The sequence below is a fragment of the Mesocricetus auratus genome, unplaced genomic scaffold, assembly GCF_017639785.1.
Source record: "Mesocricetus auratus isolate SY011 unplaced genomic scaffold, BCM_Maur_2.0 Super-Scaffold_100026, whole genome shotgun sequence".
Lineage (NCBI taxonomy): Eukaryota > Metazoa > Chordata > Mammalia > Rodentia > Cricetidae > Mesocricetus > Mesocricetus auratus.
Genome location: NW_024429207.1, coordinates 6,392,231 through 6,419,373, shown reverse-complemented (window position 1 = coordinate 6,419,373; position 27,143 = coordinate 6,392,231). Strand labels below are relative to the sequence as shown.

The 27,143-nt window shown below is 43.5% G+C and overlaps 1 long non-coding RNA gene across 2 annotated transcripts; it reads right to left on the bottom strand.

Moving 5' to 3' along the window:
* Nucleotides 1-427: 427 nt before the first annotated feature.
* On the bottom strand, nucleotides 428-17,703 carry LOC121134142. 2 transcript variants are annotated; one of them, XR_005871175.1, is made up of 5 exons: nucleotides 17,170-17,703; nucleotides 16,848-17,058; nucleotides 15,909-16,148; nucleotides 6,473-6,644; nucleotides 428-643 (listed from the first exon to the last, which is right to left on the bottom strand). It is a non-coding gene; the product is annotated as an uncharacterized LOC121134142 (long non-coding RNA). The 2 variants fall into 2 exon arrangements; XR_005871174.1 differs by having other exon boundaries at nucleotides 16,848-17,703.
* Nucleotides 17,704-27,143: the final 9,440 nt, after the last annotated feature.

Sequence of the window (27,143 nt, the reverse complement as noted above, 5' to 3'; positions counted from 1 at the left end):
GATTGATCTCCCTCCCTCCCTCCCCCCTTCCTGCTCCACTTGTTTAGGAATCTTTTTATACAAGCACTTTTCTCTTTTGATGCCAATGACTTCATTATGTATTTTGCAGTCTGGTTGTGTGATGAATCCTCCCAGCGGCTGTTGCTCTGCTGCTTCCTCCCCTCCCCCTCCTTCTCCCTCTCTCCTCCCCCTCTGTCTTCCCCCTCCTCCCCCTCCTCCTCCCCCTCCTCCTCCCCCTCCTCCTCCCCCTCCTCTTCCTCCTCCTTCTCCTTCTCCCTCTCTCCTCCCCCTCTTCCTCCCCTACCCCTCCCTCTCCCCCTTCTCCTCCTCCTCCTCCTCCTCCTCATCTTTCTCCTCCTCTTCCTTCTCCTCCAAGGTTTCCTTGGTTAGGGAACTTTTGTGGTTCTGTATGAATGTAAGGGTTGTATTTTCTTTTTTATTGAAAAATGATTTTGGTATTTGACAAGGATTAAATCCATTTAACTATATCATTCACATTCTCTTACCTTAATCCAATTGATTGAAATTAATGACAGACAATTTTTTTTTTTAAGACAGGGTTCCTCTGTATTATTTTGGAGGCTGTCCTGGAACTTGCTCTGTAGACCAGGATGGCCTCCAACCTGTCTCTGCCTCCCTAGTGCTGGGATTAAAAAAAGTCAAAAAGAAAGATTATTAGTCAGAAATCTGAAAAGCAACTGAGCATCTACCATGAGCCCTGCAATCTTCTATACATTTCTGTGGACCAGCTTATGGAATCCTCTATGCCATCCAGAAAGATCTGTTATCATTGCCACTTTACAAAGAAACTGAGGAAGAGGTTGAAGACACAGCCTCTTTATCTCAACCGGGAGCTATTTCACTTGAGAATACATAAATGAGTGGTCTCCAAACAGTTCTTATTCAAAACTAGGATTCCATGAAAAGTATAGTCATCTATTTATATATCTTAGTACAAAAGAAAAAGACAATTAATGAGCTTAACACTCCGCAGAGTATTTCCCAAAATCGTCAAAGGATTCATAACAAGGGTTAATATCGTAAAAGCTGTAATCACACACACACACACATACATACATGTGTTTGCGTACGCACGCATGCGCCCACACACTTACTGAGAATAAAATTAGTTCTTGTGCAAGAAGTGGAGGTTTTGAAAAACTATAAGAGAACTTACAACTTAGAATTAATAAATGGAGAAAAGATAAGGACAGTTCCTAAAATAAGTGTAATTTACAAAAAGGGACGTGAAAAGGAATAGAAAAACGTTATATGTCAATAATCATTACTATCCAGGTAGTTAAAAGTCAACCCATGAGAAGACTGCCCCCAACCTACAAGTTTGCAACAGATGGTTTTCTGGATGATATAAACCTGTTTTCATAAAAAAAGAGCAAGGGTTACTAAACTTGCTCTATGAACTACTATTACCAGTAACTAGAATAATATATGACAGAAAAGTTATAAATGAATTTCACTTATGAATAGGCACCAAAATCCTAAATACATGTTTCGAGATGAAGTCCAGCAACATATAATTAAAAGTGTTTCATGGACCGGAGGTGGTGGCGCACGCCTTTAATCCCAGCACTTGGGAGGCAGAGGCAGGCGGATCTTTGTGAGTTCGAGACCAGCGTGGTCTAGAGAGTGAGTTCCAGGACAGTTTCCAAAGCCACAGAGAAATCCTGTCTCGAAAAACCAAAAAAAAAAAAAAAAAAAAGAAGAAGAAGAAAAGTGTTTCATGGATGATTTGCACTTTTCCCAGAGTGCAGAGACAGTTTGAGATGAGAGACCTGTGTTTTGATATTTTTCATATTAATGGGAAAAGAAATGTGTACATCTCCAAACATTCAGAAACAGTTTCTGATAAAATTGAAGGCATCAGCTTGTGGTACCATTTTGTTTCCATGAAACTGGGGCAAGGACTTCTTCTGCTTGTATATCCCCTTCAAAGCAAAATTGAAGAGAGGACAAGGAAAGTCGTGGGGACAGGAGTTTGCAGTGGCATTTTCTGAATGGGGTTGTTTAGTTCTAGATCATCCACATATTAAATGAAAACATGAGAGATCCCAACTCAACATTTTTAGACCCCTAGCAACTAGCCCATCACAGAGTGAGTTGTCCTTCTGGCCTCTCCTGAGAAACCGGAGACCTCAAGATAAACTTAAAAGATAGCACTCCCTGATCCAGGAAGTAGCTCACCACATTCCTGCTCAATGTTTAAGTGTGCAATGCCTGAAGAATGCTTGCTTGAGATAACCTATAACCTTCCTGTTAAGACACAAGCTATCATTTAACTTCCTCATCCTTTATGTTTATGATGTTTGCCTAACTCCCCCATCCTTTATATTTGCCTAACTCCCCCATTCTTTATGGTTTTCCCCTTTTTAAAAAACCTGGACTGCAGCTACTAGGGGTCGAACTCCTCTGCTCCTGTGAGGGTTACGAGCTCGGCCCCAGTGCACTGGTTCCCTGAATAAACCTTGTGTTCTTGCATCAAGATCCGTCTCTCTTGAATTATTGGGGGCATCGGCTTATCCCGAGACTTGAGTGAGGGTCTCCCCACTTTGGGGGTCTTTCAAACACAATTGAAATAACAAAGGAAGTGGTAATTATGTTTTATAAGATGAGACTCTGGAGAAAGAGGGAACACATGTTTAAAAAATAGGAAAAAAAGGGCTTTTTTAATTTTAGGAAAAAGATTAATTTAAACAACAACAAAAACAGGATATTCCTGTGTCTCACTATATAGATCAGGCTGGTCTTGAACTCACAGGGACTTTTCTGCTTCTGCCTCCTAAGGGCTAGGACTAAAGGTGTTTACCACACACCTCACCAGAAATTTAGTAAGTATGCAGAAATTAAAAGGTAGATTTAAAAATGTAAATAGAGTTATCAAATAATGGGGTTTATTTCAAGTTTTTTCTTTTACATTTGCTTATTTATTGTGAGTATGTGTATGAGAGTGAGAGAGGGAGAGAGAGAGAGAGAGGGAGAGAGAGAGAGAGAGAGAGAGAGAGAGAGAGAGAGAGTCCATATACCTCAATGCTCTGAAAGTTCACTCTCCTAAGTGGGCCCCAGGGATTGAATCAGATCACCAGGCTTGGCAGCAAGCACCCTCAGTCACTGAATCATCTCACTGGCCCCCGTAATGGAATTTTAAAGAAAACAATTTGCCATTCACTTTAATGTATTTGGACACCCCCCACTCCCTTTGATACTTAAAACTGGGCAATGTTTCAGAAATCGAACTTTTAAAACTTAATTTGACCATAGTGTGGCCATCAGCAAACAGCTACCAATATATCAAGTGCAAATCTTTATCTAAATTTATGATAGAGTAACTGAAATTAATCCCATTTTCCCAATGCCCGTGTGCAGAGCATGTAGAAATGTAGCAATTTCATGAGCAGCAGAGACAATGCTTATTAACAAGTTTCTTTACTTCACTTGCTCTGCCTAAGGGTGGGCAGGGAATAACATATGCAGAGGAGACTCCTGCTGCCCTCACAATTAGAGATGGTTTGGGCAATAAATAGTTCAAAGGTTTAGGAAACAAAAAAAGAAAAAGGAAAAGACGAAAGCTTACAAGGACTAAGAAATGGGGGAATGGTGAGAACAAAGGAAGACAATAGAAGTGAAGAATAGTGGGCTGGAGAGATGGCTCAGAGGTTAAGAGCACTGACTGCTCTTCCAGGGGTCCTGAGTTCAATTCCCAGCAACCACATGGTGGCTCACAACCATCTGCAATTCAATCTGATGTCCTCTTCTGGCATGTAGGCAGAACACTGTATATGTAATAAATAAATCTTTTTAAAAAAGTGAAGAATAGCACCAACTGCTGTTTGGATCTAGTTGGACAGACTTACAGAAAAAGGAGGTTACGTGCACTCCAGCTCAGATGAAGTTCTGGTTTGCAGTATTCAGACTAGGACAGTGTATTCCAGATCAACCCAATGCTTCTGACTGTTTGGTTACTCAAGTGAAATAGCCCCTAGAAGACGGTCTCTTCTCATCTCTTCCTTTTCCCACACAGGGCCTATTCATTAAATGGCTGAGTGTTTGGGAAGACATACCAGTCCTATTTTTAAGTAAGATCCAAATGACAGACAATTAATGAACTGTACTGATAATTAAGGATTTTAATATTTATAGGCATCTGTCACTTTACATTTTAGGATAGTCTAGCCATATGTGGTGCTCTTTTTTAATAACAGTAATTGAAGTTTATGAACATACACTGTGAAGATGTAGATTCTGAATTATCAGCTGATAAGTTGTCTATCTGTCTTTACTTTTTTGAATGGGGTAGGTATTTATTCTATTTTTGTAGTACAATGCATGACCAAGGCAAAAGAGTTTATTTGGGCTAATGTTTCCAGGGGGCTAGAGTCCGTCTTAGCAGGAAATGCTACAGTAGGCATGCTTGCTGGAGTAGCTGGGGCTCACATCTTGGATAGCAAGCATGAAGCAGCGAGAATGAACTCAAAATGGTGTGAGTCTTACAACTTTCAAAGCCTGTCTCCAACGACATACATCCTCCAACAAGGCCACATCTCCCAAGACTCCCCAGACATTGCCCTCAAACTCTTAGCCCTCTAGCCTCTTTCTTCTGAGCTGGAGTAGGTAGGTTATAGACAGGTCCCACTGGAGTAGGTAGGTTATAAACGGGTCCCACTGGAGTAGGTAGGTTATAAACGGGTCCTACTACACGCCGCAAGCCTTCCATGTTTAGTTTAGTTTTGTGACAAAGTAGTTCAGACATGGAACTTACCGTGTAGCCCCAGGTTGGCCTTAAACTTTCAATCTACTTGTCTCAGCCATCTGAGCGCTTATGTTACAGATGTGTACCGCCAAGCCTAACAAAAGTCATAAACCTATTCTATTCTTTGTTTGGTTTGTTGTGCACTTTTCAAGTCTCAAATTCTACCCTAAGTCTCCAGCAATGAGCACCTGGTAACACACACACACACACACACACACACACACACACACACACACACATTTGAATGGGGTCCCACCCATTAACATCAACTGTTAATAACAATCATTAAGACTAATGCTAAGATTTAACTGTATAGAATGAGACTACCTATAAAGAGAAACCCTGTCTTAAAAAAAACAAAAAAGAATACCTATAAATGTTATTGCCCAAGTCATATTTTTCATATTTAACATTATTTAGTATGTGAAATATATCAATACTTACCAATGATTACTTTCCTAATCCTCACTCAGGTTTCAATTTTACGTGAAGTAACTCCACAGGAGGCATCTCACAGGTTGAGACACACCTTCCAAGTTCCTACTTTTCTTTTATCACCAGGTGTAGCCTCCAAATTGACTACTATATGATTGTTATTCTCTTTTTGAAACCTGTCTTAAATATCACCACAGATTGGATACGATTCTCCCAATCCAGATGGGATTTGAAACAGCCCTCAAGGCAGCAAGAATACTAGACACATTAGAAAAAGTTTTAGCAAGAACGACAGTTTCCTAACTATGCTGGAGAAAGTCTGTTCCTTGATTTAAGCTGGGGGAAAGGATATTCAGTTAATCAAGAGACTGTAAATGGTCAAGGGTTAGAGCATAGATAGGCAGAACCTTAACCATAACTGTAGCCCTATCTTAGGAAGTCACTTGGCCATAAGACAGACTGACAGAAAGTCAACCAATAACAACTGGAACCTGCTAACAATCCAGGGAGCCAAATAATAGCCTCTCTAACTAGTGGCCCGAATGGCCAGGACACTATTAATACATTATAGTTTCCTTTGTTTTGTTTTTTTCCTTGTTTTTGTTTTTCAAGGCAGGGTTTATCCCTGTAACACCCTTGGCTGTTCTGAAACTCACTTTGTAGACCAGGTTGGCCTTGAACTCACTGAGATCCACCTTGTCTCTGCCTCCTGAGTGCTGGGATTAAAGGCCTGTGCCACCACCACCACCCGGTTTAAATTATAGTGTCCTTAATTTTAATCCCTGTTCCCCACCTAACATCAACAAAAGGGTCAAACACGCACCCATGAGCAAACTCACAGGAGACCCCATTTTCCTCGGCCCTCTTGCAGCTTCCCATGCCAAGAGGACCTGAGCAAGACCTTCTCCTTTCCCACTACATCACCCTCACTTTAGTTTTCTCCCTTGGACTGCCAAGATGCAAGCCAGCAGTGGCAAGACACCTATAGCAACCTTGGAATAAATGGCCTTTGTTTGTTCTCATATAGTTGGTCGTCATTTCATTTCTACTCAGTCAATACGTGAAGCACACATTGAGTGTCTGCTAATGGATGCCCATTCTATCCAGGAAAAGACCTGTACTCTTGGATCCAGCCACCAAGCTGGGAAGCTAATACAACAACATAACCTATTCTTCAAGTAACTATAAAACAATGAGGCCGATTACAAAGCAGGATTGGGCTTTTGTGGTACCAGAGACGGCTTTAGAACCTACAGCATGAAAAATACTGACCTGTATTCCGCAGGGGTGCGAGTCTGTTGTTCACACCGGCAGGATGGCTGGCCATTGGCCTGGGAGAAGTCATGTCAGCAGCATTCTGTCCTTCCCATGTTCCCTTGATGCTGACACCATTCTCAGGACCCCAGTTCCTGGCTTCTGGGTTTCTCATGCTGATTGCGAGATGCTGCAAAGGAAAGTGACAGAAACCTTTGCATTGTTGGAGAACCCAAGACAAGGGTTGCAAGAGTCTCTTCCCCACAAACCTCAGTAAGTGTTTTCACGTGAAACACTTTTGCTTTCAGTTCAGGTAAAACCTTCCTCTGAGATCTTGATTGATTATGGGGTCAGTGTGGTGGAAAATGCTATTTAATTCGACAGAATGAATTCATTTTCACAAACAATTAGGCTCAGTACCGCATAAGCCTTGTAAGTAGACTGGAACAAAATTTACTTTTCTTCTTTCTTTCTTTCTTTCTTTCTTTCTTTCTTTCTTTCTTTCTTTCTTTCTTTCTTTCTTGCTTCCTTCCTTCCTTTCTTTCCTCCTCCTTCTCCTCCTCTTCCTCCTTCTTCCTCTTCTTCTTCTTTTTTGAGACAGGGTTTCACTATGTATCCCTGGCTGTCCTGGAAGTCACTCTGTAGACCAGGCTGACCTCAAACTTGGAGATCTACACCTGCCTCAGCCTCCCAAGTGCTGGGATTAAAGATGTGTTCCATCACCACCCCGCTTTGAACCCAACTTGTGTCCAGTTGTTTATTTTCATGCTCGTGAGACTTTTTTCTTTTTCTTTCTTTCTTTCTTTTCTTTTTTTTTTTTTTTTTTTTTTTTTTTTTGGTTTTTCGAGACATGGTTTCTCTGTATTGCTTTGGAGGCTGCCCTGGAACTCGCTCTGTAGACCAAGCTGGCCTCGAACTCACAGAGATCCGCCTACTTCTGCCTCCCGAGTGCTGGGATTAAAGAGACTTTTTTCTATGTAAGCAATGAGTTCCTCTGAAACAACATGTCCTACTTGTTGAGAACCGGAGGCATTGGGCTTTCGGCCCTCTTCCTTTGGTGTATAGGGTCTTGTTAGAGCATACTGGCTTCCTGTTTTCTGAAGAGTTTGGAGTATGACAGGAACCTATTTGCCCTACTTGTGACCTGCCGCATTGCCTACTGGCTACAAACTCATAATAAGGGTCAATCGCAACCAGACTCAGGGAGGAGGAGCTGGCACCAAGTCCCTCAGACTGTGGCTAACACACTCCGAAACTGGCGAGTGCGTTTGATTGATAAACATGACAGTGTTGAAACAAAGTGTTGCAATGTAAGAGCAGGAGGAGACTGGCTTAGCTCCCTAGCGGGAGCCCCCCCAAAAAAGTCTGTTACATGGTGCTTGTATAACTCTGCAACTCAGAAAAAATGTAGTGGATTGCCTGAAGTGAAGTGAAGACAGAGCTTTTGAAGCTTCTGAGAAAAGACCAAAACATTCAGAGAAACTGACCGAGAAGCCAGCACAGGCCTCTCTGTGTGTCTTGAGAAGACACTACACTGATGCAGGAGATAAGGATACACTCCTGAGGGTCCCAGGTGGTCAAGCCACTCAGTGCCCTGTTCCTCAGGCCCAATCTGACATGAGATGTTGTGATAGAACTGGCTATTTAACAGCACGGAAGATAAGAGACTCACAAAGCGTCAGAGACCAGGAGGCGGGAGAGAAGGCTCAAGGGCCAAGACTCTCTTCCAAAGGGCTGTGGTTTGATTTCCAGCTCCTACATTGGGTGACTCACAAGCACTGATAACTTCACCTTTGGGGATCCACAGTCTCTTCTGACCTCCATAAGGCGCTTCCACAGATGTGTAAGCACATATCCTCACATACATACACACATGCATACATACACACATACATGCATACACACACATGCATATATACACACATGCATACATACATACATGTCCTTGGTAGCATCATACATTGAGTCCTTGGTTCCTGTCAGCTTCAGAAGCGTTCTTCTGCCCACTCCGGCCACTCCAGCCCAGGCGTCAATGTCTTGGTCTGGAATGCATAAGCTGATCACACCAGTTAGCTGGCAGTGTCCCTCCATCAGCTTTGCGAACAAGAGTTTCTTGAATCCTAGAATAATACTTATGTAGAAAAAGCCACATGGACCCACAGGAGGCTCAGTGGGTAAAGACTTGCGGCCAAGATTGATGACCTGAGTTTCTAGCCCTGGAACTCCTGTGGTAGAGGAAAGAAAACTATGGCAAGTTGTCCCCTGGCCTCCATGTTGTGTGGTGGCTTACACACACACACACACACACACACACACACACACACACACACACACACACACGGAAAAAAAATGGACAAATAGAAAATAGAGAGCCCTTCAGAATTTATGTCACTCAAAGTTGGGCCCCTCATAATCCCATCTAATTTACTACTCTAGCTCCTATAAAGTGACAATGAGTATGAATGAGTCATGGCACACGGCAGTGGACAGTCACAAAGGCAACCATTTCACACTCAGTTTTAGCTGCTGTCCTGGCTCTCATGCCTTTATCAGAGCATATTAACCCAGACCTGGCATGTGGTAGGCAGTTACTGATCTGGAACCTGACTGGCGAGGAGAATCTGTTAGGGAGTGACCTATGGTCCACTTTCACTGTCTCTCACCCCACTACAGTGTCGCCACGTGCTAGTGTATGGTTATTACGCCTCATGCTCCCAGGATGTCAGGCAGTATTTAACGGCTTGTCAGGCTGCTCTGCATGCTATGGAACATAATCCTTGAGAACACGGTGAGTGCTTTGGCTACAGTGTGTGTTCACTGCTCTGTAAGACGCTAAGCCAGCACTCATGTCAAGTCAGTGCTGCAAGACAGAGTTTGGACTTGAGATCCGGCAAACGTATCCCCCATTAAAGTATTGGGAGTAAGTCCCTGCCAGTCACAGAAGGGTCATTATGGATGACAGAGACTTCGTCATAGTTGTCTAAAGGCTGCAATTTTGTGTGGCCATCTTTTCTCTAAGTTACCAGCCTTCCTCAGTTTAGAAAAGCAGATTCTGCTCACCATCCTCTTCCTCACATGGGTAGCATGGCAGCTCCATTATACTGATGAACTTCATTATTTCATTTAGCTCTCCTTGAGAGCCAACGGTGTCTTCTGTCCACCACTTGCCCCATAAGTGACACACTGGATGCATTGGTTAGGTGCATCCTCCATTTCCTGTTTCTTAGCAGTGTCAGGGGTCAAATCCAAGGCCAGGCAGGCAGGCGGGCGGGCAGGCTTGTACCCCTGAGCTGTAGCTCCAGTCCTGGGCACACCCCTTTGGAACCCTAGTCTATCACTCCTCTGGTTCATACGTCTGGTGTTCTATCAGCTTTGATGCCTGTGCGTATAAAGACCATTCAGCTTCCCAAATAATCTTTAATGAAACAAGAAAATGGCTTCATCACATAACGTGCCTCTCTAGAGATCGATACATTTTAAAACCACAGAGTGCTTTTTCCTGAGATGTGCTGCACATATACATTGGACCCACAGAGACGAGAACATGGAATTCATTACTCTCACTCCATTTCTGATCCCGTGTGTTGTTCAGCCAGTGACCTCTGGTACAGATGTTTTGCCAAAACTCGTTCGCTTTCTGCTTCTGGCATATAATATCAGCCATGAACTTCAGGGCCGGCTTCATGCTTTGTTTAAAATAAATTGCATTTATTATTGTGGTTGTTGTGTGTAACGTGCATGTGTGGGCTTTCATGCCACAGTACATATGCAGAATCGGAGAGCAACCTTACGGAGTGAGTTCTCTTTTTCCAGCCTCATGTGGGTTCCATTCAGGAACACTAACCCAGGTCGTTGCACTTGCGCAGGGAGTGACTTTGCCCACTGATCCATCTCACAACTCTGGTTTTATGTTTGATTTTGTTTGCCTTGGTATTTGGTTGTGGTTTGTCTAAGTAATATCCCTGTACACTCGTGCTGTCTTTACAAAAAAGATTTATTCATTTTTTAAAAACCAGTACGTGTAATGAGCATTCTTCCTGCCAGCCAGATCCCAGAGCTGTGTCAGTCCCAAATGAACACGTAGGATGCTGTATTAATTATGAAGCTGTTGGCCATTTGCTATGATTTCTTTTCTTTCTTTTTTTTTTGGTTTTTCGAGACAGGGTTTCTCTATTGTTTTGGAGGCTGTCTTAGAACTAGCTATTGTAGACCAGGCTGGCCTCGAATTCACAGAGATCCACCTGCCTCTGCCTCCTGAGTGCTGGGATTAAAGGCGTGCGCTACCAACGCCCGGTTTGTTATGATTTCTTGTTGGCTAGCTCTGACTTAATTATTAACCCATAACTGCTAATCTCAGTATTTCCACGTGGTCTTCTCTTACCGGAGAAAGGGTCCAGACCTCTTACTCTTCTTGAGTCCTACATGGTGTTGACTGTGCCTGTTTCCCAGAATCCTCCACTTCTCCTAGTCCCACCTATCTTGCTTCCCTATTGGCTAACAGTGCTTTATTCATCAACCAATAAGACAAACCTATACACAGGACTTCCCCCATCAAGTACGAGTGTTCTGCCTGCATGTATACACGCACACTAAGTGTGTGCCTGGGGTCCTTGAGGCCAGAAGAAGGTGCTGGATGCCCTGGAACTGGAATTCCAGACCTTTCTAAGCCTCTACGAGTGTACTGGGGAATCAAACCTGGGTCTTTTGGAAGAGCAAGCATTTTTAAACCATGAGCTAAGTCTCCAATACTAATTTTTAATTGTCATAACCCTGACCCTGTGACTGACATTTCTTCCTCCTTGCTTTCCACAAGACAATTGATTATTTTCCTATTTGGAACATAATACTTAGTTTTTACCTTTGGAAACTTCCTATGGGTATCAGAAAGGTCACCTAGTTTGTATGAACATGATGCAGATGCTTGGATGGTTTTGTGTTGTTATGTGACAAAATTTTGATCCAGACAATACACTGAAAAAAAAAAAGGTACAGGACTACTTGGACAAATCTAATTTTCAGACAGTCACCAGCCTACATCCGATCCTCACTTTCCTTCTCAGTGCTCACGTGAAGCCATCACCATCCCAGATTCACTTGCCCCAGCATGCAAGAATTCACATGCTGTGTGTGCACTCCAGTATTGTTGATTACCTACACACGAAGGGAGCTATTCTGAACTGCAGTGTGGACGGGATGTTCTCATTACTGCTTTTTATGTGACAGTAGACCATTTTGGGCCACCAACTCACTTTTATGAAATGAAGATAAAAGGTAAGGCAAGAAGAGAAATTAAAAGGCATATATAACACATATATAATAAACAGTATCACATACGTTTGTTGGAAGCATGCAATCCAGAAAATAGAATACCGTATTTACTGGATATTAGCATCCATCAAAATGATCAACAGAGCTGATAGGCACGTGCAATATTGAAACCGAATCAATTTTAGGTTTTTCTTTTATTTTTAAATCTATGTTTTGTAGATAGGCAAGCAAGCTTATAGATATCTGCTGAAGTTGCCTGCAGTCTGGCAGAATTCTGGAAGTGACTTATGGTCTAAATTACAGACTGTCCTATGACTTCTATCGCCCCCAGAAGTTCTAAATATTGAGCAGCTTTAATCCAAAAGTTAAAAATTGGACATGCCCCAAAATCTGAACTATTTGAGCTCCAACATGATAATGCCCCAGGTGGAAAATCCTACCATACAAAACTTCCTTCCTACATTCAATGGTTAAAAACACTATAGAATTACCCTCAGGGTCTGTTCAAAAGGTGAAATGTGAAATAAATTAATTTGGGTTTTATACTTTGTTTTCATTCTCCAAATATCTCATTATATGTGCCAACGTTACCAAATCCAAAAAAAATATCCAAAATATGAGCTTCTTCTCTTACCAAGTATTTCAGTTAAGGGGTATTCAGATTGTATGAATATTTGTCTAGAATTTTTACAAGTTTTTTTCCTCTAAATGATTAAATTCTCCGGATTTTATTTCAACACGTTATTCAAAGCTATCCCTTCACTTCTCCCTGAAAATTAATATAATTGGAACTATTTGTGAGTGATTTAATTTTCTTCATTTATCTAAGTGTCAGCTTTATCATGCACACTGCCTTCTGTGTCTATAGTACATTTTCAGAGGACCCGTTAGATCAGTCCTGGGTTATGTCAGCCTTAGTTCCCGTCCTTTGCCTCCATTTTCTAAGTTCCAAATCGGCTGTTCTTCTCCAAGACATGGATGTATTCCTGAGCTAGCCTTGACACAGGAAACTGTGGGGTAGGTGAGAAACACTTCACCAATACGGATATTTTTCCTTCCTGTAGCTGTTTCTTATTCCTAGTAATAGCTGTATATTCTCTCCCCCTCTCCCCCACAGTATTCCTGATGAGACCTGGGTGCTTATGCGTGGGAGCCAAGGGCTCTGGGTAGGAACCACATCACCAGCCCTCAAAACATCTCAGGCTTTGGCAGTGTTACCGGCAGGAAACCGCGTAAGAACATACTGTGACCAAGTCTTCCTAGTTATGATGCCACAAACGAGGAGGCTGTCATCCATTAATGCAGCAGGTCGCGATTTTCCTCCAAATGGACTGTGGAGATACTGCCATTATCAAAAGACCAAAGCCGATGTAATTTGGATTACATCTTTAGGTCTCTAACATTGGTTGAAAAGTAACATTTGACTTGGCTCTTCAGTTTTCTTGGTCTCCATGGGTGTAAGCCAAAGTGTTTCTCATATGCCGCCTTCTTTTCTGAATTAACTAAGCTAGAAGGTTTGGCTTGGGTACCCGGAGGGCATAGTTTCCAAGTAGACACTCGGTTAACAAAACAAAACAACACAAAGCATGCTCAAAACCTCCTGCGGGCCTCGATAAGGGTTTGCGTACTCCACACATAGATCTTCCATGCAAACATCCTTGGATCCAGATGACTCACAGAGCATCCTGTGGTTAAGTGACCTGGAGCAAAGGACCCATCGCTAGCCTGGGACTGTCAGTAGCTAAATATCAATCAGTAGATGAGAACAGACTCCGAAGCTTCCCTTATAAACAGATCCCTATGCCTCTCCCCCAGCTGTAAACAATGATAGCTGCTAGCCTCATTAGGGGACTAGCAGATGGCTTAGAAAGTCCTCATTGGAGTGGCCACCTGTTTGTGGCTTGCAGCATAGAAATGCTCGTCTTTAAATGGTTTAAAATATGCCACGCGTTATCTGCTCTGTTTTCATTGAAGCCGATGCACTCTGATTCTAAGAAGGAAAATGTCTTTGATAAGCTTTGGTTGGCTGACTCTGCTGGAACCGATTTTCAGGCTAAGTTCTGACTTCCCGCCAACAGAGGCCACCTCCTCTTCTGCCTGTTCTGTGTGTATTTATGGGAACATCTACGATGAGCCAGCTGAAAGCCTTAGATACCTTGATGGACATGCCCTAACAGATGCTCAGTAGGGCTGAAGGACAGGCCTACGATGGACCAGCTGAAAGCAGTAGATACCTTGATGGACATGCCCTAACAGATGCTCAGTAGGTATTTGCTGAAGGGCAGGAACTAAAACTAAAGCGTAGCTTGAGTGTATATAGTGCTGCTATCAGTTAATCAGTCTTTGGCCGAGGACTGTTAGCAAGGCTAAGACCCGTGTAGTATCTGTCTAAAATTAAAAAGTGGTAGACATCTTAGAAAGTGCACTGCATCAGATTAAGCCTCTTCACAATAACATCTGAGGAAGCCTGATAGGACAACAGTCACTGTAATCAAGAATTTCCTTTGTAAAATATTATTATTATCATTTAATGTGTGTGTGTGTGTATCTGCATGAGAGTGTGCACACTAGAGAAGGTACCCCTGGAGGTCAAACGGCATCAGATTCCTTAGAGCTGTAGTTACATACACGGTTGTCAGCCACCTGATATGGGTGTTGGGAGCCAAACTCAGGTTCTCTACGAAAGAAATACGTGCTCCTAACTGCAGGGTCATGTCATTGCTCCAGCCCCAACTGAGCATTCCTACGGACAAGATTTTACTGCCTCGCTTAGCTGTGTAGAGTCTGAATACCTAAGGGGCACAAGTCATTTCCCTCCTCTGTAGAAGGCCTAGAAACACTCAAAGTTCGGAGTGCAGACTCCTTACTGCTTTGCAGTTTGTCGATTAATTGCAGAAGCATGTGTGCCTCGACTTCCTCAAGCCAATGGTCATTTGTTCTTACCCAGTGTCACTTGGGAGACCACATTTACCAACTAGTACTTACCAGTTGGTTCTGCTTGGTTCAAATCTTGCCTCTGCCATTGAAAGCAGTGTGCCTTTGCCTCACTTAGAAATTGGAAGCTGTTATGGGATTCTTCCTGCCAGCCTGGTCCCAGAGCCGCATCAACCCCAAATAACACACAAGACACTCTTAGTTACAGTGCTGTTGGTCAATGTCCAGGGCTACTCATTGGCTAGTTCTGTCTTAAGTATTAACCCATGACTACTAATATATATATTTCTATAAGGATTTATCTTTCTGAGGACGCCATCCTGATCACATGTCAGGATGTCTTCCCGGGATCACATGTCAACACTCCACCCTTGACTACATTTCCCAGAATCCCCCTCGACTCCTAGTCCCACCTATCTTGCTTTCTTATTGGCTAACAGTGCTTTATTTACCAACCAATAAGACAAACATATACACAGAAGGACTTCCCCCATTACGAGGTGTTTGCTATACTGAGGTTGAGCAGGCAAGTAGTTGGATATGAGGTCATCAAGGACAGTTGCAGATAAACTTTGGGAGCTGTGTGTTCCAGTTGTGGAGGGAGTTAGATGTGAGGGAACCAAGGCAAGCACAGCTGTATCTCCTGGTGTTCAGAATACCCCAAACATCCTGAAAGCTCGCTTCCATTCTTCCTACTACATTAGGAACAGGTGTCAGGGCACCTTCCCAGTTACAATCACCTGTGTGAGGGCGTCATCATCACACAGCCCCAAATTTATTTCGATAGCATTTGTACCATGGTTTTCACCTTTCCTGTTTTTTTTTTTTTTCTTTATGGACTTTTCAAGGGGATCACGGGAATAAATGTCTTAAGAGGGAGATTCAGTTCACTGTGATTTGAGAAGGGAGGTGGCAATCTTCCTCCATGAATATGTCACTCATCTCATAAATATTCATAAGCGTCCTAACCGCCCACATCACAGACCCACTATGTTATTCATCCACGCTCAGGACAGCACACTCTATTCTCTCTGGAGTAGAGTCTCCACTTCACTTTGCCTTGTTAGATAAACTTCTGCTGTAACTGTCTTTACCGCTCAGTTGAATTCTTCCCTTCGGGAAGAAAAGAGACAAAGCAGAAACCTTCCCAGGGTGATATTGTGAGCCTCAACCTTTCCTCATAGGGACGGAACGAGAATGAAACACAGTAAGCATTTCATAAGGGCTGTGAATATGTAATTAGTATCCTTACCGTTCTCACCCAAGCTACCAAAGACTCCGTCACTCTCATGTGCACTCAATGTTGCATACAGTTAATTCACGCCAAACGTTGATATTGTAGCTTCTGGTGTTTTCTTGTTTTGAGACAGGGTCTGGCTACATGAAGCTCCGGCTGACTTCCAGGTATGATCTTCTTGCCTCTGCTTCCCAGGTGCTGAGATTGCAAGTGTGCACCAGCACATCTGATGCGTTTAAACGAGAAGATGGAAATCTAGATTTAAAGGAAATATACGAGGTCTCACAATATTTGAATGCCACCGTATAATGGAAACTTTCGAAACTGAGGAGTGTGTCAAGCTCAAACTCATCATATCACAACCAGCTTTGTCCAAAGAACCACAGAAAAAAAGAATAGTGACCCGAGAATGCAGCAGAGACAGCAGCCAGTAGGGACAATGGCTCTCAGAGTGGCTTGGTCCCATCAAAATGACGTTATTGTATAAGTTTAACCTGGTCTGACTAGCTTGGGTCCCTCTGCTGTGTGACTGGCTGGTAAGAATTCTGCAGGGCACTGAGTCTCTCACAACTTCTTTTAAAGAGGATTCATTCTGGTCGATTACAACAAAACAGCAAAAAACATCTAATAATGAGGCCAACTTAAAAGATTACCATTTGCAGACACCAAGGTTGCTAATGATCCACAGAGTTGTCACTCTGAAGGTAGAAGTGCTGCTTTAAGTGCCTTGGGAAATTTAAATGATATTTCTTTTTGGTTTTTCAAGACAAGGTTTCTCTGTGGCTTTGGAGGCTGTCCTGGAACTAGCTCTTGTAGACCAGGCTGGCCTCGAACTCACAGAGATCCGTCTGCCTCTTTAAATGATATTTCTATCATCATCATCATCATCATCATCATCATCATCATCATCACCATTCCTATATCTACCAGTGTCTAGGAGCTGTCATAATATACCTCGGTTGTATAAGACAAGGCTTGGTCCTTGACTGGCTTTACCAACTATTGAAGTTTGGTTATGAGTCTGGCAGACTGCGCTGAGTCCTTCCCAACCTGGCTGATCTGAGGGCGCCGCAGCTGAAGTCAGTCTGGCCTGGGTTCCTATGCTTCACTCCTGACGTTCCAGCTGGTCGGGAATTTGGTCCAGACGATGAAAACATCGAAGAATCTGAAATGTTCCACAAGCTCACGGTTGCATGGTGCTGCTTTGGGAGGCTGTGGAACTTTGTAAAGTTTGTTCTAGCTGAAGAAAGTAGACCATTGGAGAGCAGGTCCCTACCTGTGCCCATTAGAGACCAGGCTGCGGTCTCTAATTCCTGGCCCTGTGTCTCCACACACGCTTATATCGCCAGGAACCTGAGATGCTCTCGTCAGAAAGGAGAGGGAGCCAAAACACGAAGGCGAATGTCTGAGAGGAATGGGGGTGTGGTAGTGGACTAATCCCTGAGGTGTTCCGTGCCTGCTTGGGAACAGGATAAATGATGTGGGAACCCCACCAGCCACGTGCGCATGCTCGGGCTCGCGGTCCTGTGAGCAACGGACAAGAGAACCCCGCTCTAGTCTTTCTCTCCAGCCTGTCCTGTTCCACCAGCCCCGGTCTACACTTAGTGTTCACCCCACTTCAGGCTCTTGCTCATCCGGTGGCTCTCATACTGTCATCTTCAGCAAAGAGACAGTCCGGCAAGCAGGTTCCATTTGCAGTCTGGCCTCCAGGGTGTGAATTAACCAGGAACATGTCAAGACCTGTGCCCAGCTGGGAAGGAGAAGCTCACATGCGGAAGTACAATATTGTCTCCTAGCTTGCTGTCGCAGTCTGTCTCTACACGGTGCGCGCGTGCGTGCGTGCGTGCGTGCGTGCGTGCGTGTGTGTGTGTGTGTGTGTGTGTGTGTGTGTGTGTGTGATTGCAGCCAAAATGTCAAGCTGTTATATCAGACCAAAGGGGGAAAGGGCAAATGGGTATGTCACACTCAAAACAAAACCGTGCTTCTTGTGTCGAAGAACAAGTGGTTATTTTAGACCAAGTCACTTCTTAAAAAGGCACGCTTCACTCGCCAAGAACTGGAGGAGAACCACCTAGTCCTTCAAGGCCTCCGCCTTGGCTTGCCAGCAGATTGCTGTGAGTGGGCAGGGACAGGGGTGGGGCATGCTGGGGGCTAATGACTGGAGTTGGAGAAAAATCAAGAAGTCTTTGTATTCAGTTTTCACTCCCTTGAAACCCACTGCCCTGTGGGAACCGTGCATAATTGATGATATTACTATGCAACAGTAGGATTACTGAGATCTGCTAATATTGATGAATGCTTTTTCATCTTTATTGCGCTTTTCAAGTATGCCAAAAACATTAAAAGTTCATAAAAGAAAATAACTTGGCTCCATCATGCCTGATCACATACCTGAAAATGAGTCCTTGCTACCACAAGCTTACTAGCCATCTGTGTTTATGGGGACAGTCTCATTTGTCACTATCTGTGGTCCCAGGTGCCTGGACGTTCCAGATTAACTTGGGTTTGGATATCAGCCTTTAGCAAAAGCAACACAGTTCTGGGAGACAAAATGTTATTTGATTCCAGAAATACTTTGAAGAGAAAAAAAAAAAAGCAGTAGTAGTCTTTGGTAGATACGATGCTCAAATGGCCAATGGTGAGTATTTGTTCTATCAAGCAATGGGGATTGGCCTCTTAAGCTTAAAATTTATCCCTTAATAGGAGCTAACTTAGAGCTGTGTGATAAGCCAAGGCAGTCTAAACTCAGTTCCTATCACCATAGCCAACAGCACAGAGTTTACCCTCCAAGGCAGACAGGGCGCAAATACATTTATGCCTATACATTCGAGGAGAACAAGACTCTAGACCCTAAGAGGTTGAAGTTAGGCCCTCTGCCACCCCAGGGTTATGAGGAAGAACCCACCTTTGGACAGTGCCTGGAGCTCAGACTCCCTTGTGCACTTAGCTGTCCCCCATCTCCCTGGGCAGTGACTGGTTCTAGGCAGTGTAGAGAGAAGCCTTTTCCTTGCCAGCTGCTTTGGCTTGTCCCCACCAGTCGCCTGGGCTCTGCCACATTGTAGTCTCCAAATAACACACAAGACGCTGTATTAATTATGAAGCTGTTGGCTGTTTGCTTGATTTTTTTATTTTTTTATGAGGCAGGGTTTCTCTGTATTGTTTTGGAGGCTGTCGTCCAGCCCAGCCTCGAACTCACAGAGATCTGCCTGCCTCTGCCTCCCGAGTGCTGGGATTAAAGGCGTGCGCCACCACCGCCCGGCCTTGCTTGATTTCTTACTGCCTATCTCTGACTTAAGTATTTACCCCATAATTGTTATTCTAAATATTTCTCTTACCGGATGGACATCTTACTCCTCTGGCAGGCTACATGGTGACTCCCTGTGTTTCTCCTACCCAGAATCCTGCTCGACTCCTAGTCCCACCTATCTTGTTTCCCTATTGGCCAACAGTGCCACTAATCAATGCACATCATGGCCCTAGTATGCACAAGGGGACCCAGTAGACTTGTGCATTTTCTCTCTAGGGGGCATGTTCTCCATGAGGGACTCTGACTCACCGTTCACTGTTCCCTGGACTGACCGGCAACACACAAAGTCTGAAGGCTCACGACAACCCAAATCAGGAACACCTGTCATTCACCACCCACACTTATGGAGGAAGCATGCATGCGAGTGACGCCAGCGGCTCAGCTTAGCTTTTGATATTGAGTGTCATCAAATCTTGACTATTTACTTACATAAAATGACTGATTTTATTCAATTTAAACATGTGGGAAAGTACATTTTCTACTCCCTGGGAGGTGACTATGAAGTCCTTCTGGTCCCAGCTTAGACCCTTCCCAAACACTCCCATGATCTATACCATCACCATCAATAGGTTAACTTTGAAAGAAAACTAACACTGACTTTGACGTAGATGGTAACATATAGGTGGGTGAACCAGAGAAAGTCAGTCACCTTTGAGATTTCACCCAGGAGGCTAAGTCGGTTTAAATATCTTTTGAATGGAGCCTGATGCAGCTTCTCTCGGAAAACAAGCAAAACAAAACAAAAGCCAATTTCTATCTCATTAGTGTCCTAACAACGGGGCTGAAATAAAGAGTAATGAAAGTTGACCACAGAAGGGAAGTGCAGAGGAGAGGGTGATGAATGTCTCCAGATTGTCTCAAGTGCGAAGGGATTGGGAAGCTTGAGCATGTGTATAACTTTTTATTTTGCCCTGATGCATGGCCATGTTTGCGAGCCCATGGAATGTAACATTTCACACCATTACATCCATTTGTAAGTGAGATTTCAATCCAGTGTGTTTCTAGGAAAGGAAATAAATGATGTTAAGAATGCGAAGCAGATCTCATAAAACAAAATGTTGTATTTTCCTCCTCCTCCCCCCTCTTCCTCCTCCTCCTCCTCCTTCTTTTTTTTTTTTTTTTTTTTTTTTTTTTTTGGAGACAGGGCTTCTCTGTGTAACAGTCCTGCTGTCCTGGAACTTGCTCTGTAGACCAGGCTGACCTCAGACTCACTGAGATCCGTCTGCTTCCGCCTCATAAGTACTGGAATTAAATGTGTGCACCATTACTGCCCACCCTCCTCCTCCTCTTTTTTTTTTTTTTTTGTTATTTTCAAGACAGGGTTTCTCTGTGGCTTTGGAGGCTGTACTGGAACTAGCTCTTGTAGACCAGGCTGGTTTCGAACTCAGAGAGCCGCCTGCCTCTGCCTCCTGAGTGCTGAGATTAAAGGTGTGGGCCACCACCACCCAGTCCCTCCTTCTTCTTCTCACAGGGAGAGAGTCACGTGTAGCCAGGACCAGCTTTGGCCTTGCTATGCAGCTGGAGATGACCTTGTCTTGTCTTCCTGCCTCCACCTCTCCAGTGCTGGGATCATACGTGTACACTGTCATATCTAGTTTTGTGTAGCACAGGGGGTCAAACACAGGGCTTCCTGCACACTAGGTAAGCACTCTACCGACTACATTCCTAGCCTCAGAATTCTGTATTTCAGATACGGGCATGTTTCAAAGAGACAAGTGCATGTTGCTGTACTACACATGCCATCCCAATCCTGAGGAGAGGCATGGTTCCCACCCTTTAGCTGAGTCTACTGAGCCTCGAGAAAGTTTGGGCATATCCTAAATTTAGCTGGTCTTGCTAGGGAAGGGTGGAGCCTGTGACAGACCTGGCATATTCCAGTCCAGAGTTGGTAAGCCTTCCCATTCTGCCGGACTGGCCGTAGGAAGATGCCACACCCAAGCACCTCCTCATCACATCTACTCTAAGCACCTTCAAATGGGGACAACACTGTCACAGCGTGCTAAAACTGATTCTTGGAAAGATGTAGAAATCTTGTCATTGCTATGAAGTACTAATATAGAGCAGAAATACAGATAGCCAGTATGCTGGTAGCACTGACATTTCTGGAGGAGGTGGGAGTCCCTTGGGGGAAATGCCTGAGACCCTTCTTTCTGGTGGTGGGAGTAACTTTATTCTTAAGGCTGAGCATTGCTGGGCAAAGGGAAGAAGAAAATCCTGACTCACCCAGGGGTAGCTGTTCGGTGAACTGGCCAACCCACTTTTGGTGCGGTTCCTATAATAAGGGCCATGGCTCCTCCTGTTCTTGCTGAACATGGAAGTCCAGGAAAGGAGCAGTCGGTGCCTAAGAAGTAGCACCCATCGCCAGGTCTCCTCTTGACTTTCTGTTCTCTAATTCCCCAGGATTCCCTGGTGGCTTTGTCTCACGCACAAGAACGGCAAAAGGCCTTCAAGGAAATGAACAGCGGTTCTTTTCCTCTGGCTTGCGTGAAAGGGGCACCGTTGAAGACGAGAACTCAGAGAGTCTCCACCTCTCTTGTTCATGGGCTCTGTTAGACTAAGTCATGTGCAGAATGCACCAGTCGCTTGGGTGTCACAGGCACCAGGGCAGGGTAGCGTGGCATCTTTTCAGGAAACAAGAAGTCTTCCACTCCTGTAGCATTTGCAGCCTTACACACTGGAAGTCAAGACTTCCATTCCATGATGGGCACAGAGGTCAGCGATAGTGGCTACAACGATTGAATTTTTCTTTTGTTATTTTCCTACCCCTGGAAGAACACAGACAAGGCAGAAATCTTTGGCATCAATGGTCTTATTTAGCCGTCTTTTTAAAAATCGCATCAGCTAGAGTCCTAGGAATTGTTAAATAAAAAATAAAAGAAGCAAATCCTAGGAAAGAAAGGTCTAGAGTCCCAAGCCTACCCTGCAATTGTAACCAGGTCCAACACTATATTCATAAAGTAGTGTCTTCATCTTGAAGGAGGAAAGGGATTGTTAAAACTATAAACGCAGGATAAAGGAAGAACGCTGTTCATCTTAGGAAGAAAACTGTACATTTAGGTCATTCGCGAGAGTGCTTGAAAAAGAAAAGACTCCTGTGACCATAAATAATTGGATTTCTTACAGGGGCACACAATGCTTCAGGTAACTCCTTTCTTCTTCATCTGGGGTTTTGATACCTGTCAGGAGGGAGTTAGGGAGAAACACTTCACAGGGGAAGGAGGTGGATAAAAGGGAAAGATCTGACAGTTGCCATTGTTTCCGGGCTGTATCGTTTACCTCAGTTAGGAGTCACTAGTGTGCCAGACCTGGGGGTCGGGGGCAAGAGGAGAAGTTTACACAGCCATGGAAGGCTTGATGGCTGGGGTATACATCAAAGTGCCACAGCAAATATGAGCAGATTTGTTTAGGTACAGGGATCAAGATAACAGGGACTTCCTTGCAATGTCCCACCATGCTGGTAGGAGTGTTTCACATCCCAACATCAATTCCTTCCGGTCTTTCAGGGAGAAGAAACATAACTTAGTGATAAACATGTCTCTTTGGAACGCAGCTCTTCTTTATAGCCTGCCGATTCTCTCATGTCTTCTACGTACCAACTCTAAATTCTATAGCCAACTCCCTCTTTTTTTTCATTGTGGATGGATATACACAGCATAAAAATCACCAGTCTAGCGATATTTAACTATACTGTTTGATGACACTAAGTAAATATACTTAGAAGTCAGGCTCGGTGGTACAGGGTTGTAATCTGACCAGCTAAGAGGCTGAGACGGGAGGATTGCTGTGAGATCAAGGCCAGCCTAGGCAACATAGTTCAAACAAAGAAAGTAAACTCACTGAGTTGTGACACCCTCACCATTCATTTCCAGAACATTTATCATCCCCACCAGAAATATTAGCTCCTAATTTCCCCCTCATCCCTCTGTTCCTGGGAACCACCGTTCCACTTACATTCCATGAAGTTGACTATTTCCAGGTGCCTTAAGGGAATAAAAACACGTGTTTGTTCTTTCGTGTCTGACTTAATTCTATTGTCATAATGTTCTCAATGTCCATTGTTGTTGTAATATGCATCAGGACTTTTTCCCTATTTGTTTCTGTTACTTTATTGTGTTAAAATATGCATACCATCTTAACCATATTAAGTGATATTAAATACTGCTGTTATGTACTGTTCTACAACCATTGTCACCATCCATTTCTGTTGTGTAAAACAAACTCTCTGGGCCTTTAAACATCTCCTCATTCTTCCTTGCCTCAGTCCCTATCAACTAATATTCTGCTCCCTGTCTTCATGCCTGAGTTCTAAGTGCTTCATATAAGTGGGATCACATAGTATTTGTATGTTCATGCTTCTGTCACTTAGCATACTTTTTTCAAGGGTTTGCCCATAAATTCCATTCTGTTTTAAAAATAGCTATTTTCGTTTGTAAAGCCATGTGTACTGTTTGTGCCTGTGTGCGGGTAAGTGCATATGAGTACAGGTGTCCAACGAGGCCAGAGGCATGAGATCACTTGGAGTTACAGGCATTCGTAAGCTCTCTCATGTGGGTGCTGGGACCCATACTTGATCCGTGGGAAGAGCAGTGGTTAACCACTGAGCCATCTCTCCAACCAAGAATTCCGTTCCCTTGAAAGATTGCTTGCATCTCTATGACACTGTGCTTTTTGCTTTTCCATTCCTCAGTGGACACTGGGGCTCCTCTCAGCCTTTAGCCGCTGTGAATAACGCTGTCACAGACACAGATGAACAAATCATTCTTTGAGAGCCTCATTTCAGACTGTTGGATCAGACAGTAATGTACTTTTTAATTCTCTGAAGAATTTCCGTGGTTTTCACAAAGGATACACGGTTTCACATCCCGAGGCAACAACGTAACAATTACACACTGTTCCAGCTTCTCTAACTCTTTGCCAGTTCTTGTTCTTTTCCTTTGCGAAAAGTTTTTTGTTTATGCACATTTGTGTTTTGCTTGCGTGCATGTCTGTATGAGGGTGTTGGGTCCCCTGGAACTGCAGTTACAGATGGTTGTGAGCTGCCAGGTGGATGCTGGGAATGGAACCCTGGTCCTCTGGGAGAGCAGCCAGTGCTCTCAACCACTCCAGTCCGACTTGTTATTATTCTTTCATCTTTTATTGTTGTTGTTGATCTCCTAAAGTCTCGGTTTGCTTATCTGTTGCTGTGATGAAACACTATGACCCAAAACAACTTGGGGAGACGAGGTTTTATTTGGTTTGTAGGTTATAAACTGTTATTGAGGAGAGCAGTGGTAGGAACTCAAAGCAAGAGGTAGAAATGAAAGCAGAGATCATGGAGAAACGATGAGCATTGGCTCACTCCCTTCGGCTTGCTTAGGCACCTTCCTTATACAACACAGGCCACCTGCCCTGGGATGGCACCATCCACAGTGAATGGAACCCCTCCCCTGCATCAGGTCGCAATCAAAAAATGCCCTGCAGACATTATCACAAGCCAATCCAAGAGGTACCATTCTTCAATGGAAGGTCTCTCTTCCTAGGGGTGTCAGGTTGGCAACTGAAGCTGCCTGCGACACCTTATTTATTTATTTTGTTTTTCTGGTAGCATTGATTAATCACAGGGGCTCAAGCATGCTAGGCAAGTCCTCTACCACTGAGCTATATTTCCACCCTTTCTTCTGATATGTGTTTTGAGATAGGGTCTAACTAAGCTGCCCAAACTGACCTTGAACTTACACTGTAGCTCAGACATACCTTGAACTTGGGATTTTGTTGCTTCAGCATCCTAAGCAGCTGGGGTTCTAGACCTGGGGTTTCAGCCATGGCTCATCTTTTTTTTTTTTTTTAATAGTAGTCACCTAATATGTGAGAAATGGTGTTTCCTCATAGTATTCATTATTTTCTTAATGGTTAATAGTCCAGTATCTTTTCATGTACATCTTGTTTGTGCGTTGGGTTGCTTTTTTGTTTTTGTTTTTTTAGACAGTGTTTCTCTGTGTGTAGCCCTGGCTGTCCTGGAACTCACTCTGTAGACCAGGCTGGCCTTGAACTCACAGAGATCTTCCTGCATCCGCTCCCGAGTGCTGGAATTAAAGACATGGGACACTGCTGCCCAGCTGAAACTTTTTTGATGCAAATTTTTTTTGTTGCTTTTTTGTTTTTCGAGACAGGGTTTCTCTGTGGCTTTTGAGGCTGTCCTGGAACTAGCTCCCGTAGATCAGGGTGGTCTCGAACTTACAGAGATCCGCTGATGCATACATTTTTATGTTCAATTTGTTGATTCTTTCCTTTGGTTGCCTATGCTTTATTGTCTATATACAAGGCATCATCGCCCAAATCAATTCCATGAAGGTTTTGATATATTTAAAAAATTTTATTTGTTATCTTGTGTTTTGCATATGTGTAATGGATGTTTTGCCTGCATGTATGTCTGTGTACCACATATGTGTCTGGTGTCCAGAGAGGACAGATGAGGACATCAGATCCCTTGGAACTGAAGATATAGATGCTATAAGCCAACAGGTGGATGTTGGGAATTGAACCTTTGGAGTAGTAGCCAGTTCTCTTAATGGCTGAACTATCTCTCTCCAGCTCCTAGCTTTTGTGTTTGTTTTGTTTTTTCCTCACTAAGAGTGTTACAGTAAGTTAGGTCTGTGATTCATTTCAGTTTAATTTTTGTGCATGATATTTGGTAAGGGTTCAACCTTCTGAATGTACATATCCACTTTCTCAGTACCTTTCTTGGAAACTGTCTTTACCTCATTCCGAGGCCTTAAAGCTTTTATCCGAAAGGCATTTGTCAATAAATGTAAGCACTTACCTTCGTCTTTCTATTCGATTCCCTTGGCCAGTCATTTTGTGTGGGTATCAGGACCACACTTTTGCTGTTGTTGCTTTGTTTTTTGTTTTGCTTTATTTTGTCTTTTTGGGCAGATTCTTCTGTAATCCAGACTGGTTGTGAACTCACTTTGTAGTCAAGAGTGACCTTGGATTTCTGTTCCTCATGCCTCTACCCATGAGCTCTGGGATCACAGGTGTGCGTCATCATGACGGATTTGTGACTGAACCCAGAGTTCCCGTGCATGCTACACAATCCCTCTGCTGTCTGGGTAGCATGCATCTCTCTGAAGCCACCAGAAACACACTTTTGGTCACTTTATCTTTGTATGAAGCTTTAGTTAGTAAGGCGGCATCCTCAGGCTTTGTTTTTTTTTTCTGACTTTGTTTTAGGGATTGAGATTCTTTGATCCTCTATATGAATAGTATGGGCTTTTCTACTTCTGCAACAACAATAACAAAAAAAAATGGAATTTTTATAGGGATTGCGTTGAATTTACAGATAGTTTTCACAAAACTGACATATTAATATTATATTAATATTATTAAGGCTTCCAATCCATGAGATTTTGGGGGGGGCAGGATTTCTCTGTGTAACTGTCCTTGCTGTCCTGGAACTCAATTTTGTAGACCAGGCTGGTCTCAAACTCACAGAGATCCGTCTGTTTCTGCCTCCTGACTTCTGAGAATAAAGGTGTGCACCACCACTGCCTGCTATATGCTTTTAGTTTTGTCTGTTTAAATATCTTTCAGCAATATTTTATAGTTTTCCTTGTACAAGGCCTTCATCTCGTTGGTTGATTCCTGAGTATTTTATTTTGGCTGATGATATTGCTTTGTTAGTGATAAATGCTGGCATAACTTCCCTTCCAGGTTTCTCAGTGTCAACACCTGCAAACACAGCTGATCTTCGTGTGCTGTGTGTTTTGCTACTTTGAAGAAGTGCTTTTATTGAAATATGTGTTTATTTTTTATGTGTATGATGTTTGCATGTATGTATGTGTACTTCATTTGTGCCTGGTGCCTGAGGAGGCAAGAAGAAGATTCTAGATCCCCTAGAACTGAAGGTAAGGATGGTTGTAAGGCATTATGTGGGTGCTGGGAATGCAACTGAGTCCTCTATAAGA